The sequence below is a fragment of the Erythrolamprus reginae genome, chromosome 4 (assembly GCF_031021105.1).
Source record: "Erythrolamprus reginae isolate rEryReg1 chromosome 4, rEryReg1.hap1, whole genome shotgun sequence".
NCBI classification, from domain to species: Eukaryota; Metazoa; Chordata; class Lepidosauria; order Squamata; family Dipsadidae; genus Erythrolamprus; species Erythrolamprus reginae.
Window position 1 is genome coordinate 96,796,929 of NC_091953.1, and position 10,732 is coordinate 96,807,660.

The 10,732-nt window shown below is 45.1% G+C and overlaps 1 protein-coding gene across 1 annotated transcript in view; it reads right to left on the reverse strand.

The window, feature by feature from the left end:
• MGAT4A (alpha-1,3-mannosyl-glycoprotein 4-beta-N-acetylglucosaminyltransferase A) overlaps positions 1–9,987 on the reverse strand; it is a 91,363-nt gene extending 81,376 nt beyond the window's left edge. The window contains exon 1 of the mRNA XM_070750971.1: positions 9,695–9,987. The gene's annotated coding sequence lies outside the window, so the exon portion shown is untranslated. The remainder of the gene's footprint in view (positions 1–9,694) is intronic.
• Positions 9,988–10,732: the final 745 nt, after the last annotated feature.

Sequence of the window (10,732 nt, forward strand, 5' to 3'; positions counted from 1 at the left end):
CTCTCCAGCTCTCTCTCTCTCTTTTTCTCTCTGTTGCCGGCATGGTGAACGAGAGAGAAAGAGAGAGAGAGAAAAAGGAGGGGAGAGAGAATGAGAGAGAAAGAAAGCAAGAGAAAGAGAGGGAAAGAAAGCAAGAGAGAGAAAGAGAGGGGGAAGGAGGGAGAGGGAAAGACATGGAAGGAGGGAAAAGGAGGGAGAGAGAAAAGAGCAAAAAAGAGGAAGAAAGAAAGAGGGATGGAGAGAAAGAAGGGAAGGAAGAGAGAGAGAAAGAGGGAGGGAGAAATAGAGTGAAATGGAGGAAGAGATTTTTTTTGTCCAAACTTTTCTTTAGCCCCGCCCCCGCCCCCCCTTCAGTGTTCCCCAGAATTTTGAAAATATGAACTAATGTGCCGCGGCTCAAAAAAGGTTGGGACAACACTGGGCTACCCGATTGGTCTCCGAATGCAATTTGAGTGCTATTTAAAGTGTTGGTCATGACCTATAAAGCTCTACATGGATTAGGACCAGATTACTTACGGGACCATCTCCTGCCTCAGGTATCCCAGCGGCCAGTCAGGTCTCACAGAGTTGGCCTTCTCCAAGCCCCATCAGCTAAACAATGTTGTCTGGCAGGGTCTAAGGGAAGAGCCTTCTCTGTGTCAGCCCCAACCCTTTGGAATCAACTCCCTCCAGAGATTTGTACCGCCCCCATCCTCCCAGCCTTTCATAAGGTTTTATTCACCTTTGCCAACAGGCTTGGGGCCGTTGAGCATTGGCATCTTGGCTCCGGTCGAATATATGATTGTGATGAATGAATGTGGATGAATTGTTTTAAATAATTGGGGGTTTTAGATTAGATTTTAAGTTTCAGGTTTCTAACATGTTCGATTTGTATTTATTCCTGTTGGAAAGCCTCCCTGCGTCTATGAAGAAGAGAGGCCTAGAAATCTGGTTAATTAATTAAAATCCTATTAATTAATTAATTAATTAATTAATTAAAAAAGCTATTAATTAATTAATTGTCTATGACCAATAGTGACTGTAAATCCAGTACTGGTTTGGGCATACCTATTTCCCTCAGGGTTGCAAAATAAAGGATGAGCTGTTTTTTCCCTCCAATTAGATTTTATTCTCACTGTTAAATTAGACAGTTTATAGTAATTGTATTTTTGTTTTGTTTTTAAACTTCTCTGGTTGTTTTATTTGTCCCTTAGATATAATTAAATGTGTACCGTGTTTCCCCGATAGTAAGGCAGTGTCTTACTATCTTTTTACCCCCAAAAGCCCCACTGTGTCTTACTTTGGGGGTATGTCTTACATTGTCCCGGGCACCGGGGCCGGCTCGTCTTCGGGCTGCGGGGAGCTGCCGGAAAGGAGGCGGGCGCCGACCCTCGACGTTCGGCGGGTTGCAGGGAGCATCCCCCTCGCCGCTCCCGGCAATGTTTCTCGGCAGGGGAGGCCAACTCCGCGGCGACACGGACGCTCGGGCCTGGCTGGCTAAAGGCAGGTCAAGGGGTGGATGGGCAGTCAAAAAGGGTGAGCGGCCGCCGCTGTGCCCTCCTTCGCCCGCCTCCTTTCCGGCAGCTCCCTGCGCGCCCCTCGCCTTCGCTCGCCGCGGCGCCACCGCCTCTTCCCCTGCCGAGGCTCAGCTGCAAGCGGCCAGCGAGGCCGCTCGGCTCCGAGGCGAGCGGAAAGGAGGCGGGCAAAGGAGGGCGCAGCTTCGGCCCGCTCGCTTCGGAGCCGAGCGGCCTCGCTGGCCGCTTGCAGCTGAGCCTCGGCAGGGGAAGAGGCGGTGGCGCCGCGGCGAGCGAAGGCGAGCGGCGCGCAGGGAGCTGCCGGAAAGGAGGCTGGTGAAGGAGGGCGCAGCTCCGGCCGCTCGCCTCGGAGCCACTCGGCCTCGCTGGCCGCTTGCAGCTGAGCCTCGGCAGGGGAAGCGGCCAGCGAGGCCGATCGGCTCTGAGGTGAGCGGCCGGAGCTGTGCCCTCCTTCGCCCCGCCTCCTTTCCGGCAGCTCCCTGCGCGCCCCTCGCCTTCGCTCGCCGCGGCGCCACCCGCCTCTTCCCCTGCCGAGGCTCAGCTGCAAGCGGCCAGCGAGGCCGCTCGGCTCCGAGGCGAGCGGAAAGGAGGCGGGCAAAGGAGGGCGCAGCTTCGGCCGCTCGCCTCGGAGCCGATCGGCCTCGCTGGCCGCTTGCAGCTGAGCCTCGGCAGGGGAAGAGGCGGTGGTGCCGCGGCGAGCGAAGGCGAGGGGCGCGCGGGGAGCTTGGAAGCAATGTCATCGCCCCCCCTCCCCGCAATACCGTTTATCTACCGTGTTTCCCCGAAAGTAAGACATATGTCTTACTTTCGGGGTATGGCTTATATAAGCCGACCCCCCTGAAACCCCCCATATGTCTTACAATCGGGGGGGTCTTACTATCGGGGAAACACGGTATATACAGCATACATGTAGGGAGTTGTTAAGGAAACACTATTTTTAATATATCTGTTTTAAAAATGCTGACTGTAATATTTACAGAGCAAGGAATATGTTTTTCTATAGATACATATCTAGCCACATAGAGAGAAATGCATAATTATTAACTCAATGGTGCTAATAGTGTTGAAAGAAATCTGAAGGAGTCTCATAGCACTTTTTCTAACTACGAAATTTTATCAAAAGGCAAATGCCTTCCAGAACTGCAACTCCATCTGCTCAATAATATATACCTTTTAATAAAACTTGTTAGTAAAACAAAAAATGCTACCCGGAATTCTGTTGGGTTTTTTTACTACTATAGGTGTCCTCTTACAAGGTCAGGGGTGTTGAAGTTTGTCCTCCGTGTATTTAATTTTTTCTCCCTCTTCCTACGAACCCTCCCTACCCACCCCCGAAAATAACATATATTATGAGATCAGGCATCAGAATTCCATTTCTTGTAATGTGCCATCAATGGCCCAATGTGTTCACAGAGAATAAATAAGACAAATAAAGGTTGTCTTATCTTATCCTATCATAAAGACTTAAAGTATATTACTTTCCAAATACATATAGTGCACAAATGTTCTTATGTAAACAAGATCCAATTATTTAGGATAATTTAGTAACACTCCTGTATTCAATAGGGTCCAAATAAAGTTTAGGACTGCCTTCTAAAGTAGCATTTGAGTGGGATGGAAAGTGTAGCACAAGAACAATGTAACAGAGGCTTCAGTTTAATATTCTTACTGCAAGACAAACCATTGTCACTAAGCTTTTAGTGGTTACATCTCTATTAGAGCTGCCCTGAAGGAATGTGTTGGATTCTCAAATGCAAACAGCCCCTATTCTGGTGGCTTTCCCCTATTTACATATCAATATATAGCCAGTGGGGTGGGGTGTTTTTTAAAAATGTCTTTAAAATGTCTTTTTAAAACCTGATAGTCCTCATATGTATTACAATCTTATCTTTATTCATAGGTATGTGTGTGTCTGTCTGTTATATATAATGTCAGAATAAATTTATAGTTTAATAAACTGCATGCTCCTACAAGAAAGTTAATAAATATATATATATCAGGAACTATTTTATATAGTTCTATATAGTTTTATATAGTCCTACAGAGCTCAGAGATAGGTGCATTCAGAAAGTACTCAGAGACCATTCACTTTTGTTAATTTTGTTATGTTGCAGCCTGTTCTACAGTTCGATAGTTGTCGAAATTCATTGGCTCATTAATCTATACTCAGTACCCCATTGTTTTTCCTTCTCCTATTTCTTTCACTAGTTTTATACTGTATTCTTTACCATTTTATTTTCATGATGATTGTTGATGTAAGTGCAGAACACGACATTGGCTTCTGAATGATTGATAAAAATGTATAACTATGTATTTTATTTTGATATTTTAAGATATATGCATATTGATTTGCATGTGATATGGAGAAAAAAATAAAAAGAAATAATAATAATAATACATAATAATAATAATAATATGTAATAATAATTTATTAGATTTGTATGCTGCCCCTCTATGGAGACTCGGGGCGGCTCACAACAATAATAAAAACAATGTTACAGTGGAACAAATCTAATATTAAAAGGGAAAAAACATATAAAACCCCATCATTTAAAACACCAAACAACACATACATACCAAACATATAAAAGCCTGGGGGAGGTGTCTCAGTTCCCCCATGCCTGGCAATACAGGTGGGTCTTGAGTAATTTATGAAAGACAAGGAGGATGGGGGCAGTTCTAATCTCCAGGGGAGTTGATTCCAGAGGGCCGGGGCCGCCACAGAGAAGGCTCTTCCCCTGGGGCCCGCCAAACGACATTGTTTAGTCGACAGGACCCAAAGAAGGCCAACTCTGTGGGACCTTATCGGTTGCTGGAATTCGGCAGTAGCAGGTGGTTCCGGAGGTACTCTGGTCCAATGCCATGTAGGGCTTTAAAGGTCATAACCCTTTAAGAAAAAAATTTAATTTTTAATTTAAAATTTTTTAACCATAAGAAAAATTTTTAAAGTACTGGTCAGTTCTAACAAAGCCCAGTGTTACCTCATCATATTCACTATATACAAAGTGAAAACAGAATTTTAGAAATGTCTGAAAATTTATTAAAAAGAATATCCTTGGCATAAGTATTCAGACGCTTTGCAACAATGGATAAAATTTAGCTCAGGTGTCTCCCAGTTCTCTGATAGTTATTTGAATGGTTCCACACCTTGAGTGCAATTGACCTGTGGTAAATTAAATTGATTGGATGTGATCTGGAGAGGTACACGCCTCACTATACAAGCCCTCACAGTTGACCATGCATACTGAGTAAAGCAAAGGCTACAAGGTCAAAGCAACTTCCTACAGAGCTCGGAGATAAGATTACAGTGATCCCTCGATTTCGCGGGTTCAAACCTCGCGAAACCGCTATACCATGGTTTTTCAAAAAATATTAATTTAAAAATACTCCACGGTTTTTTTTTTCTATACCACGGTTTTTCCCACCCGATGACGTCATACGTCATCACCAAGAGTCACTTCTCTCTCTTTCTCTCTCTTTCCTGTCATTCTCTGCTTCAATCATTTTCTCATTTCTCTTTTTTTTATCCCCTTTTTTCTATCATTTCTCTCTCTCTCTCTACCTTCCACTCTCCCCCCCTTGTTCTCTCTCTCTCTCTCTCTTTCTCCCTCTCTCCTTTCTATCTCGCTCTGTCTGTTGCTCTCTCTCTGTGAGAACGCCTGCCCCGCTTCTCCTGCAGCCCCCGTGCTGACAGCTGGGACGAAAGCGCTCTCAGCTAAGGGACTGCGAGAGGGGCGGGCATTCTCAAAGTGCGCAGAGTGGCTAGCGGCCGATTGAGGAGGACGAGAAGCCGTAGCCACCAGTGCTGCTGCAGGAGGACCCGTGCCCCAAGAAAGCTGGTGAGAGGGGTGGATCAGGCGGGCAGGGGGTAGTGGCGAGGGGGCCAGAGGCCCTGGGGGGCGGGGGCGGCCAACATTCAGAACAATCTTTGCCGGCCACCGCACTTTCATCGCTCCCCTCCCCCAACTTCAAGCCCGGCTCCTTGCGTGGCCTTGGAAAAGGGTGCGCGGGGGTAGTTTTTGGCTGTCCATAGCCAAAAATGGTGTTTTTACTTCTGCATCTCTACTTCGCGGAAATTCGACTTTCGCGGGCAGTCTGGAAACGCAACCCCCGCGAAAATCGAGGGATCACTATATTCCAAGGCACAAATCTGGGGAAGGGTACAATAAAATTTCTGCTGCACTGAAGGTTCCTAAGAGCACAGTGGCCTCCGTAATTCTCAAATGGAAGAAGTTTGACACAACCAAGACTCTTCCAAGAGCTGGTCACCCAGTCAAAATGAGCGATAGTGGGAGAAGGTCCTAAGTAATAGAGGTGACCAAGAACCTGATGGTCACTCTGACTGAGCTCCAGAGATCCTATGTGGAGATGGGACAGAGATTCAAAAGGACAACCATCACTGCAGCCATCCATCAATTGTGGGCTTTATGGCAGAGTGGCTAGACCAGAGGTAGGCAAAGTTGGCTCTTCTATGACTTGTGGACTTCAACTCCCAGAATTCCTGAGCCAATCATGCTAGCGGAAGAATTCTGGGAATTGAATTCCACATGTCATAGAAGAGCCAACTTTGTCTACCGCTGGGCTAGACAGAAGCCTCTTCCCAGTGCAAAGTACATGAAAGCCCACTTAGAGTTTACAAAAAAGTACCCAAAGGACTCTCAGGCTGTGAAGAACAAGATTCTCTGATTTGAAACCAAAATTGTACAGTTTTGCCTCAATTCTAAGCATTATGTCTGGACGAAACCAGATACTAACTGTTCTGTCCGGCTCTCTGATAGACTCCTCCCAAAAATTCACAGGTACAAATTTCAGACACACACACACACGTTTGAAAATTCAAAACAATGTTCTTTATAATGAAAATTCACTTAAACCAAGCCCTCTTTTGGTATAGCAAAGAGCACTTGCCTCCAAACAAACTGGTAATTTGTACAAGTCCCTTATCAGTTCTGTGATACTTAGCTTGCAGCTGTGAGGCAGTTCACAGTCCTTCTTCTTTCACAAAGTGAAACACACTTTGCCCTGGTTTAGTTTCAAAGCAGGGGAAAAATCAGCACACAAAAGGTCAAAGTCAGTAAAGCAGTCACGAAACACAAGGATCAGATAATCCTCCACAATGGCCAAACCCACAGGCTGCTATTTATAGCAGCCTCACTAATTACCACAGCCCCACCCAACCACATGTGGCCTCATTTTCTTTGATAATAATCTCTCAGTTGTTGTTGCAGATGCATCGCTCTCCGCATGCGTGGCTATATCATTAACTCTTGTTCTCAATCCAAGGAGGAGCTAGATAATTGATCTCCTTCTGAGCTGTCTGCCACACTCTCCTCCTCCCTGTCACTCATATCTTCTTGGTCAGAGGAGCCTTCAGCAGCAGATTCCACCAGGAGCAAAACAGGCCTGTAGCATGTGGATGTCTTCCCCACATCCACAGTCCTTGGGGCAGGAGCTGGGCCAGAGCTAACCACAACAACTAACATGCCCAATATTATCCCAACAGTGAAGCATGGTTGTGGCAGCATCATGCTATTGGGTATGTGTGTGTTTTTCAACAGCAGGGACTGGGAGACTGGTCGGGACTGAGGAAAAGCTGAATGGAGCAAAGTACAGGAATATCCTCAGTAAAAACCTGTTCCACAGCGCTCAGGATCTTAGACTGGGTCGAAGGTTCACTTTCCAACATGATAACAATTCTAAGCACACCGCCAAGACAACACAGGAGTGGTTTAGGGACAATTCAGTGAATGTACTAGAATGGCCCAGCCTGAGTCCTGACTTGAACCTTATTGAACATCTCTGGAGGGACCTGAAAATGGATGTCCACCAATCGTCGCCATCCAACCTAACTGACCTTGAGAGGATTTACAAAGAAAAAAGGCCAAAAAATCTCCCTACTCCAGGTGTGCAAAGCTTGTTGTGTCATATCCCAAAAGATTTGAGGCCATAATTGCTGCCAAATGTGCTTCAACAAAGTAGTGAATGAAGGGGCTGAATATTTATGCCATTTCTAAAATTCTGTTTTCACTTTGTCATTATGGGGTAGTGAGTGTAGATTAATGAAAAAAAAAAGAATTTCAATAACTGTAGAATCAAGCTGCAGCACAACAAAATTGACAAAAGTGAAGGAAGTCTGAATACTTTCTGAATGCATTGTATGTAAAAATTCGTATACAAATAAAAAGATGGTATCAAAAGGGGAAGAGAGTTGGAAGTATTCAGCATTTCACAATATCACACACAAATGGCCTAGTTTTGAAATTTTTGTGACATCACTACATACTTAGAAATACCAGCCTTTGACAATTTGCTATTCAAATTGTTTATGCTGCCACCTACCTCTTTCCATTACTATTATTAAAAAATAATACTTGAATAAACTTGTGGTCTAATTTAATAAGTTACATACTCCTACAAATAAAATTAATATTACATAGGCACTAAAAAAAATATAGACATAACCATAAAAAATTGCCAGTGAGTCAATTAGGATTGGAGAATTACAAAATTTATTGGGTAACTAACTGAGCTAATTGTCCAGAATAACTCTGAAAAAAAATATATAAATGTAAGAAAGAGATAACTTTAGCACAGAGCTGCAAGAACATAGACAACTACATTTTCAGACAGTGGAATAAAAAAACCCCCAATGAATAGCTTAAGTATTGTTTTAAAATAAATCCTTTTAGCTACTTTTAGATGAAAATGCCCAAAAATAATCCAAAATAAATCCTGGCCAGATAATACTCAAATATATTTTACATTAAATGGTTTTCTTCGCTTTATATCGATTTCAAGTTTTCTTCTCTTACCCTTAACAGAAAGTGACTCACTCAACCGCACCTATTTCTTCACCACCCAAGAACTTAATATAGACACTTTTTTTTGGCGTGCAAATCCATCTCAGGTTTTCCACACAGGTTATTTATACCGATCCACAGCAGCATCCTCTCCTTCGAAACCTGCTTGTGCGGAAAGGGGAAGGGAGTCACAGCCCACAGGCGAGACTGCCCGTTTCCCAGCCTACACACTCTCCACTTCTCAGCGGTGCCTTAAAAATACCTTCCCCGCTACCGCCCACCTTTGCGGGGCCGCGTCTGTGAAGTCCCCACTTATCGCAAAGTGGGACAGGCTCGGCGCCCGCCCGCCCGCCCGCCCGCCTTTTCTCCGAGGCGCGCAGCAATCCCGTCCCACGACACGCGAGTTTCCCGCGCGCCCTCACCGGTCAGCACAGAGAGGCACACGCAGCTCCTCTTCAGAACCTCCGCCCGCCCTCCCACCACTTTCCTCCCGCCTTCTTCTTCGTTCTTTCCTACCTACCTGTATCTATCCCAACGCATGAAAGAAATAATAATACTAATAATACAATATTAATAATACAAATACTTATCTGTCTGAAGTAGAGTAGGGGTTCCTGCCTAAGCAGGTTGGACTAGAAGACCTCCAAGGTTCCTTCCAACTCTGTATTATTATTATTATTATTATTATTATTATTATTATTATTATTATTATTATTATTATACTAATGCTACTAATACTAATACATTGTTGTTGATATTATAATACAGTACTAACACTAATATTAATACATCATTATTATTGGTATTATAATACGAACACTAATACTAATACATTATTATTATTATTATTATTATTATTATTATTATTATTATTATTATTATTGGTATTATTATTATTGGTATTATAATACTAACACTAATACATTATTATCATCATCATCATTATCATCATTTTAAAAACAGTCCCGAGCTGCCGCAGTGAGCGGTCTATTTACTTCCCAAAACCGACCCGCGGACGTTCTGACGGCGAAACCCGAAGACGCTGCGGCGGGGCCGAGAGTACCACCCGGCCTGTAGCGCCTCTCTCTCCCCCCGCGCCTCCTCTTTCTCTCCGTCCCTCCTCTCCGCCACCCGCGCCCGGGTTGCAAACCATCCCCTGAGGCTGTCATTCAGGGCAGATGCCCCGCGAGCGTTCCCTCCGACCTCCGCCGAGTCGTTCCGAGGCCTCGGCTAGTGGGCATCCTTTCCCCCTTCGCTCCCGCAGGTGAATGCGTCTCTTCCTTCCCCCGCTCCACCCCATTGCACCCCAAGATCGCAGCCCGGAGTAAAGGCGGCCACATCGGGACGCTCTCCTCCGTCCCTCTCCTTCACGGCGCTCACCTTGGAGCCAAGGATCGCTGCTCCAGCCTGCGCAGTTGCGACGGGAACCCCCCCTCGCCGTTAACGCCGAGAGGGAGCGAGAGAGACAAGCTGCCTTCTGGATGCCGCGCAGGAGAAAGAACCCCTCCCAGGGCAATACTGTAGTTGACTTCGGGCACCACGAGCCTCCCCGGCTAGGCTTGGGAGTGCCCGCCTCCCTTCACTTTACTCGCGCCGCCATTGGCCAAGACGAGCCGCATCAGTCACCAATTAACAATCTCTGCTTGACTGGTCCTTTGCATCCGATGGTCTGCGAAGGTGTCAGTCCCCTCCTCGGGCCTTATATACCCACAAGTCTCGCGAGCGTTGTTTTCCCCCTCTCGGTGGAGGGTGCGGGATGTTGGAAATGGAGGGGTTTGCGCGAGTGGTGGGTGCCGCGTTCGCCTGCTCTGATTCTCACGCAAGGGTGTGTAAGACGGTGCTGTTTTTCTGGCTCTTGATTCCACCCGATGCATACTGCTCAAAAAAAATAAAGGGAACACTCAAAGAACGCGTCCTAGATCTGAATGAATAAAGTACTGTATATGTATACTGTATAACTATATTTATTTAGTCAGTCATTCAGTCAGTCGAATGCACAATAATACACAATGAAGGTTATAGAGGTTATATTCGGGTAAAATATATTAGAGAAATAATAGAAGTGAAAATTTAGGAATAGAATACAGTACAGTATATCAATTATTCTCACGGAATATTTCATTTGCACAACTCTTCCATTTGCACAGCAGCATGTGAAATTGTCCCTCAGTGTTGCTTCCTAAGTGCACAGTTTGATTTCACAGAAGTTTGATTTACTTGGAGTTGTTTAAGTGTTCTCTTTATTTTTTTTGAGCAGTTTACATGCATAGGTAGACATACTATTTGGGGGGCAGAGCACGGCGATAGCGATGGGGTAAAAACAATCAAGCAACCGTTCATCTTTGACATATTTGATGTTATCTCAGCTGCGGGCTGCTTTTACCTTTTTTTTCAGCCGTCCTTGCCCAATACTCTGAC